The 7,500-nt window shown below is 29.6% G+C and overlaps 1 protein-coding gene across 11 annotated transcripts in view; it reads right to left on the bottom strand.

Annotated features, from left to right (window-relative positions):
• The window catches only part of LOC124428482 (diacylglycerol O-acyltransferase 1), a 139,033-nt gene that overhangs the window by 114,035 nt on the left and 17,498 nt on the right, over positions 1-7,500 (bottom strand). The gene's annotated exons all lie outside the window — the stretch shown is intronic.

The raw sequence follows: 7,500 nt of genomic DNA, 5'->3' as shown, positions 1-7,500 counted from the left end.
TCCTGAATTTCAAACTAAGTCGTTCACAGACAGATATGAGGAAAGAAATGTGCCATAAGAGATACACCACATAAGAGTAAGAAAGAAAACGACGATAATAAAAGCAAGATGCCTCGCTGCTACTTCTCTTTCGTATTACACTACAATCGTCGGTATCCTATTTTAACTTAACGAAAAGATTCCCGAATAAATGTTTGAATTTTTTCTCAAAACGATTCTTTTTGTTATATAGAATCTCCTCCCTCCGTCCTCCTTATCCACCATCCTTCTCCTCCTTCATTCTCTACCATCTCGTTTCCTCCTTCCTTTTCATCTTCTCCTTCCATTCTATTTATTATAATAAAATATAATATCTGCATTTGAGTCTGTTATATGTATAGCTACGTTACTCTCTAAATCTTCATAATATATGCCTTTCATATAATCCAACGTGATGCAATTACTATACTCCCTTGACCTCTTTGATCTATGCATTTATACATATTTATTTATTTGGACTTTAGTCGAACGACGATGGATATTATTCTTTTTCTTCTTTTTCTGTTTCTTCTTTTTTTTTTTTTTTCTTTTTTTTTTTTTTTTAATTATATCCTTCTAAATAAGTATTTCTTAACAAGTATTTCTTAATTATATAAATAGAGATGGAGATGACAACGAAATAATGTATCGTTTGATAAATCATTACGAATTGTTACGAAACGATATTTCGATGGATAATTTGACGACTTGATAAACTTTATGACGTAAGTTATTTTCTAAAAAAAAAAAAAAAAAAAAGAGAGAGAGAGAGAGAGAGAAATATATATTAAAAAAAATTTTTCTAAGTTATTTATAAAAACCAATTATATGTTTTTTCCAACCGAATTGTTTTTTTTTTTTTTGAAGCTCTTCAGTTAGCTTCGTAGTTTTGTTTTGTTTCGTTCTGTTTTTGTTCTTCTTTCTTGCTTCTTTTTTTCTTCTTTTTTTTTTTTTCTTTTTTGTTTTATTTTTTTCGTTACGAACAAGCCTTGCAGTTTCGCAAATTAGGCACTTCTAGTACTTTTACGAATCTCCAAGAAAGAAAGAAAAACAAAATTTCACCGAAATAGTTTCGAAATGGGATAAGTGATTTTTTAAAATCATCTAGGAACTTTTGACCTATCTAAAAATTTTTAATCCACCTCAGAACTTTTGAATCACCCTATATATATATATAAGGAGAAAAGGAACATTCTCTCTCTCTCTCTCTCTCTCTCTCTCTCTATATATATATATATATATATACATGTCATGTTTCTTTATATATATATATATATGTATATATAAAGAGAAAGAAAGAGAGCGAAAGAGAGAAAGAGAGAAAGAGAGAGAGAGAAAGAGAGAGGGAATTAAAATACAGCGGAATGTTCGCACATGGTCTCCCAAGGGAACACTTCCAGAAGAACAAATCGTATTTTATTTATTTACTTTTTCCCCTTTCAGTTTTTTCATTCCTTTCCTCCTTCCTTTTTTTTCCTCTTCTTCTTCTTCTTCTTCTTCTTTTTTTATTCATTACTTTTTTCCTCCAAGAGAAAACTGACGCTTCTCTTTGTCGCGACGTTCTCGTCGTAATATAAAATTTGAATGTCGTACAGTAAAGAAAAATCGTCTAGTGTTTTACATTCTCTCTCTCTCTCTCTCTCTCTCTCTCTCTCTCTCTCTCTCTCTCTCTCCGTCTTTTTCCGTCTCTCTCTCGTATGGATATAATAGAATGTAAAATAGAGGATAATAACCGACTTCTTAGATGAAATGTAACGATCCACGTTGTAAGTTCTTTCTTACATTTTCCTCCTTGCAAAGTAATGGAACTCACTTAAAGAAAAAAAAAAAAAAAAAAAAAGAAAAAAAAAGAGAGAGAGAGAGAAAAATTAAAAAAAAAAAAGAAAAAGAAAAAAGAAAAAAAAACAACCAGGAAAATATTTAAAGAAAAAAAAAAAGAAAAAAAAAAGGAAATATCACTGTCGACGAAAAAAAGGAAAGGAAAAAAATAATAATTCCGTGTAATAGAAAAAGGTATGATAAAATTGTCATACTAATCATACCATCTGAATGAATATTATGAAACGCAAAAAAACTATCCTACGTTTTTTTTTTTTTTTCTTTTTTTCCCTCAAAACTCGTGCGCGTATATACGCACGCGCACACATATGAACAGACATACAGACACATAGATATAGACAGACATTTAATCATGCATATTTAAAGTATTACATCATATTAAAGAGAAAGCGTGTCAATGTGTCGAAATTAAAATGTCGTCAATGACATTAGTATAATCGAGTCTAATTTAATGAAAGACCTTTGTCCTTTCTTTCAAATTAAATTCATTCAAAACATATGCTCAAATAAAACGTATGTACATATGCAACCTTTCAACATACATACATACATATATACATACATACATACATACATACTTGACATCAAAATGCTAACTCCCTTTTTTTTTTTTTTCTTTCTCCTTTTTGGCGACCATAACGTCCAAGTGGCTCCATCCAAATGAAGTACTTAATTAACTTGACTCGCGAGTAGTACTACGTACTCTTGCGTTACAGAAAGAGAAGGGTAAAGGGTGAAGGGTTAGATGGTGACTGGCAAACGAAAGGATGTGAGAAAGAGTGAGGAGGAAGAAGGGAACTGGTTGAAGGGGAGAGGGTAGGAGGGAGGGGGGAGCGGGCGGGCGGGCGTGAGGGTGAACGAGAAGTAAGGAAGGTTGAATAAAGGTACGAAAGGGAGAAACGAGGGTTCACGTCGAAAACTTTGACTAAGGTAAAAGAGTACTTCCTCTCTTTCTCTCTCTCTCTCTCTCTCTCTCTCTCTCTCTCTCTCTTTGGCAAAAGTAAAGGAAACAACAGTACGTAGAATATCTACTACTTAGGCTAATTTTTCATGAATTCTAATTGCAATTGTGGGAATCCGACAAAATGAATAAAAAATAAATAAATAAATAAATGAAAGAGAGAAAGAAAGAAGAAAGTTCACGACGATAAAGAATGATTAATAATATTATCGATACAATTAAAATGTAATACGTATATATATATATATATATATATATATATATATATATATATATATATCATCGAAATTCCTAAAAAAAAATTCTCAAAATTAATCTTTTACAGATTCTCCTTCGTCGCCTTCTTCTTCTTCCTCTTCTTCTTCTTCTTCTTCTGCTACTAATACTTCTAATACTAATACTAATACTATTACTATTACTACTACTATTACTCTCATTTGCATTAACTTTCTCGATTAGGTTTCTTCGTTAGTGTCAACGAAAGGAATTAATTTCCCACGCGTTGATCTACAGAGCAGAGGTACATGTCTTAGCTGACAGCACCGGCGTGTAAGGCGATACGATCGTAAACGACCTTGGAAAGGCTTCTAAGCCACTAACTGCTCCCTTAGAAATCCCTCTTGGCTTCGAGCATTCGTTAAAGATCTTTCTCATCTAAAGCAAGAGCAACGAGAGATGCGAGAAAGAGCGAGATTAATTTATTTGGAAGAAAGAAAAAAAAAAACAAAACAAAACATGACGACGACGAAAAATCGAAGGACAAAATAACCTTCATTCAATACAATTGTGTGTGTGTGTGTGTATTAATTGCCATAATCTCTTTTCTTATCTTTTTTTTATTCGACGTTGATTCGACAATGTTATCAAAAAAAAAAAAAGACGAGTATAATATATTTTGTACTGAACGATTATTTTCAATGATTTTTCTGTTATAAAAAAAAAAAAAAAAAGAAAAGAAAAGAAAAAAAAATATGGACTGTACACGTAAATATTATTTTTAATAACGTTCAACAATTTACAATAATATTTCGGATCAATAGGATTTTAATATTATTATCTACATTAAAAAATTTTTGTTAATATCACGCGTTATACATAACTTGTCAAATATTACACTTTATTAATTTCCATGATATTAGAAAGAATATTCGTTTGAATTAATCATTCAATTTCAACAGATTGAATTTATATAGAGAGAAAATAATTCTTTGTACGATTGATATATATATATATATATATATATATATATATATATATATCTTCTTTTTTTCTTTTTCTTTTTTTTCTCCTTTTTTTTTTTCTTTTCAATAACAAAATCAATTCGACGAAATTATCGACGAAAAAACATTATAAATAAATTTTAACGATTATAACAAAATATATAAAATTCAATTTTTTTTATTATTACTCACAGATTGTAACATTTTTAATCATACATATATTCGATATAATTAATAATAAATATCTCTATCTAATCTCTTAGAATTAATAAAATATATGTGTGTGTGTGTGTATGTGTATATATATATGTAAGGAACTCATGTAAGACTCATATATGGGTCTCATGTATATAACAGAGAAGGTTCCATACTCTCTCTCTCTCTCTCTCTCTCTCTCTCTCTCTCTCTCTCTCTCTCTCCTTCTCTCCATTCTTCCCTCTCTCCTTCTCCTCCTTCTCATAATTATCTGCAATAGCTCCTTCTAGCGATGCCACTAACGGTTGGCAGCCTGTATTAGACGACATTGGCGAACCACCTTCGCAGTCCTTCGGCTATACTCCTTCCTTCTCTCTAACGACTATATATATATATATATATATATACATGCTATGACTATTATTCTGAATTTATGGCAGATCGTAGTAATTAATAGAGCCGCAATAGAAGGGACTGAAGTTAAGGTACGCCAAGACGAAGGTACGTCATCTAATACTTATGATAGGACGAGTCTGACGTTATGTGACAAAATGCAGTTGCATCCTAATGTCGAACGAATTACTTCCTATATACAACTTGTATAAGACTTTCCTTCCTTCCTTCAATCCATCTCTCTCTCTCTCCTTTCTTCCTTCCCTCCCTCCCTTCCTCCTTCCTTCCTTCCTTCCTTCCTTTCTCAATTTACGAAGAAGGGTAAAACTTTCTATAACGTAATTTCATCGATAATTTCTAAATTGCATTATTAATCATTTTAATTCCAATTAAAGTTCATGGGATTACTTATTAATGTAATGTCTGGACTGGGAAAAAAAATTTTCTCTCTCTCTCTCTCTCTCTCTCTCTGCTTGCCTTTTTTCCCCTTTTCTTTTTGTTGTTGTTTTCTTTTTTTTTTTGTTTTTTGTTTTTTGTTTTTTGTTTTTACACTAAATCATTTTCAAATGCTTCAATCGTTTTATTAATAATATTTTATTAATAATAGATTGTCATTTTAAATCTAATAAGAAATTTAATTATTTATTCATCGCGCGTTAATCATCTTGAATATCATATGTTATTTATTAGCTTCTCCCATAGCGTGATATTGTTTTAGATAATAACGTGAAATAATTTAATATATTAAACGAACTCTATGTATATTTTCTTTTGATCAACGATAGAATTGAACTTTTAAGATTTTTAACGATAAATTGCGAATGCAAGTATTCAGAAGAAAAGAAAAGGAAAAAAAAAAAAAAGAAAAAAAGAAAGAAAAAAAAAATACAAGTATTACGAATACATCAATTCGAAGTCATTTTATATGAAACTTTAGAGTAGAAACTTTAATGATAATGATAATGATGATGACGAAGATGGTGATAATGGACGATGATGGGAGGGATAATGATGGTATATGATCGTAATGATGTTTGTTGATGTCTATGTCCAAGTATAAGACGAACGAATCTCAGGACGCGAACACACGCAAGAAGATCAAGAACTAACTTGTCCACTGTTTGTTCCTCAAAGCTGAAACATAACAGGCGTTTTCTTCCTGACGGCCATCTCGTTCCGTTTTCTTGTCGCTCTTCTACTTCGAACAACTTCCTCGGACAGCTTTTTGTTAAGGATCGTATTACAAACGTGGTTGACTCAACAAGAAAGAAAAATAAAAACCAACAGAGAAACTTTGAACACGAGACGAGAGAGAAAGACCTAGCTACCGAGCGAGCGAGCGAGAGAGAGAGAGAGAGAGAGAGAGAGAGTTTTTAACGCAAAGATAAACAGCTAACACTTTGATCTAATTGATATATCTACAATTACGTACTTTACTTTTTCTAAATTTTTCTCTTTCCCTTTTTTCCATCCTTTTTTATATTTTGTTTCTTCGTTTTGTTCGTTCTTTTTTTTTTCTTTTTTTTTATTTTTTGTTTTTCTTCTTTTCTTCTTCTTCTTCTTCTTCTTCCTCTTTTTCCTTAATCTTTCGTAAAACATACGTACGATTAAATGTTTTAATACAATTAAAACGATCCCAATCATATATATAATATATAATTATAATGAAGAAATTATTTGAAATTATTTAAACGTAATTAAATTAAAATTTAATGTTGTTTAATAATATTAATATAAATTGTTATTAATAAAAAAATTAATTATCGTTCATTTTATTATTTATCGATGATATTATGTAAATTGAAAAGATATGATAAGGATATTAAATGTGATTTAATACTATAGATCAAATTGCGTTTTATAATAAAGAATTATGTGATTTGAAATGCATGTGTCTGTGTCTCTCTCTCTCTCTCTCTCTCTCTCTCTCTCTCTCTCTCTCTCTCTCTCTCTCTCTCTCTCTGTGTGTGTGTGTATTATATATTTGTACATGTTTATTGTTACGTCTAACCAAAATATTATATAACGTAATATGAACTAGTATACTATAACCAAATATCTAATATTAACTTATAGGATATTAGAATAATTATACTATATATAATTATAATAATATACGTATAACCATACTGCACAATTAACCAACACAGCTATAGTATAATTATGTTATATTACGCTTATATATATATATATATATATATATATATCATAATTATATTACGCCAAACATAACTTATAATTAGCTAAGATAAACTTTTGAAATAATACGAACGAACATTGTGATAAATAGATAACGAAACGAGTTCTAGTGTGAAATTAAAAAAAAAAAAAAAAAAAAAAAAATGAAAGAAGGAAAAATATAAGAAAGAGGGAAGAAAAACAATTACATATATACGAATGGATATATATATATATATATATATATATATATATATATATAATTTTGTGATAACGTAAACGTTTTATATATATATATATATTGAAAATCACATAACACGTCAATCGATGAAAGTTCAATGTTTTTTTAAAATATATAATGGGAGAAAAGAAAGAAATGAAAAAAAAAAGAGAAAGAGAGAGAGGTGGGATAAAAAAAAAAAAAAAAAGGGGAAATCGATCATAAAAATCCTATCAAAAGATTCAAGTAATTTCAAACGATAGGAGGATATTCACCTCCAATAGATAATAACAAATCATAGAAAAAAAAAGAAAGAAAAAAAAAAAGAAAAAGAAAAAAAACAGGAAAGAAAGAAAGTAAGGAAGAAAAAAAAGAAAGAAAAAAAAGAAAGAAAAAGAAAAAACGAATAACTCTTGTCAACGTCGATCGTCGATTTTGAAAACGTCACCATCGCCGTTTTTCCTATCAGAGTGACA

The sequence above is a fragment of the Vespa crabro genome, chromosome 12, assembly GCF_910589235.1.
Source record: "Vespa crabro chromosome 12, iyVesCrab1.2, whole genome shotgun sequence".
Taxonomy (NCBI): Eukaryota; Metazoa; Arthropoda; class Insecta; order Hymenoptera; family Vespidae; genus Vespa; species Vespa crabro.
The sequence above is the reverse complement of the archived record's forward strand: the minus strand, read 5'-3'. Positions and strand labels throughout refer to the sequence as shown.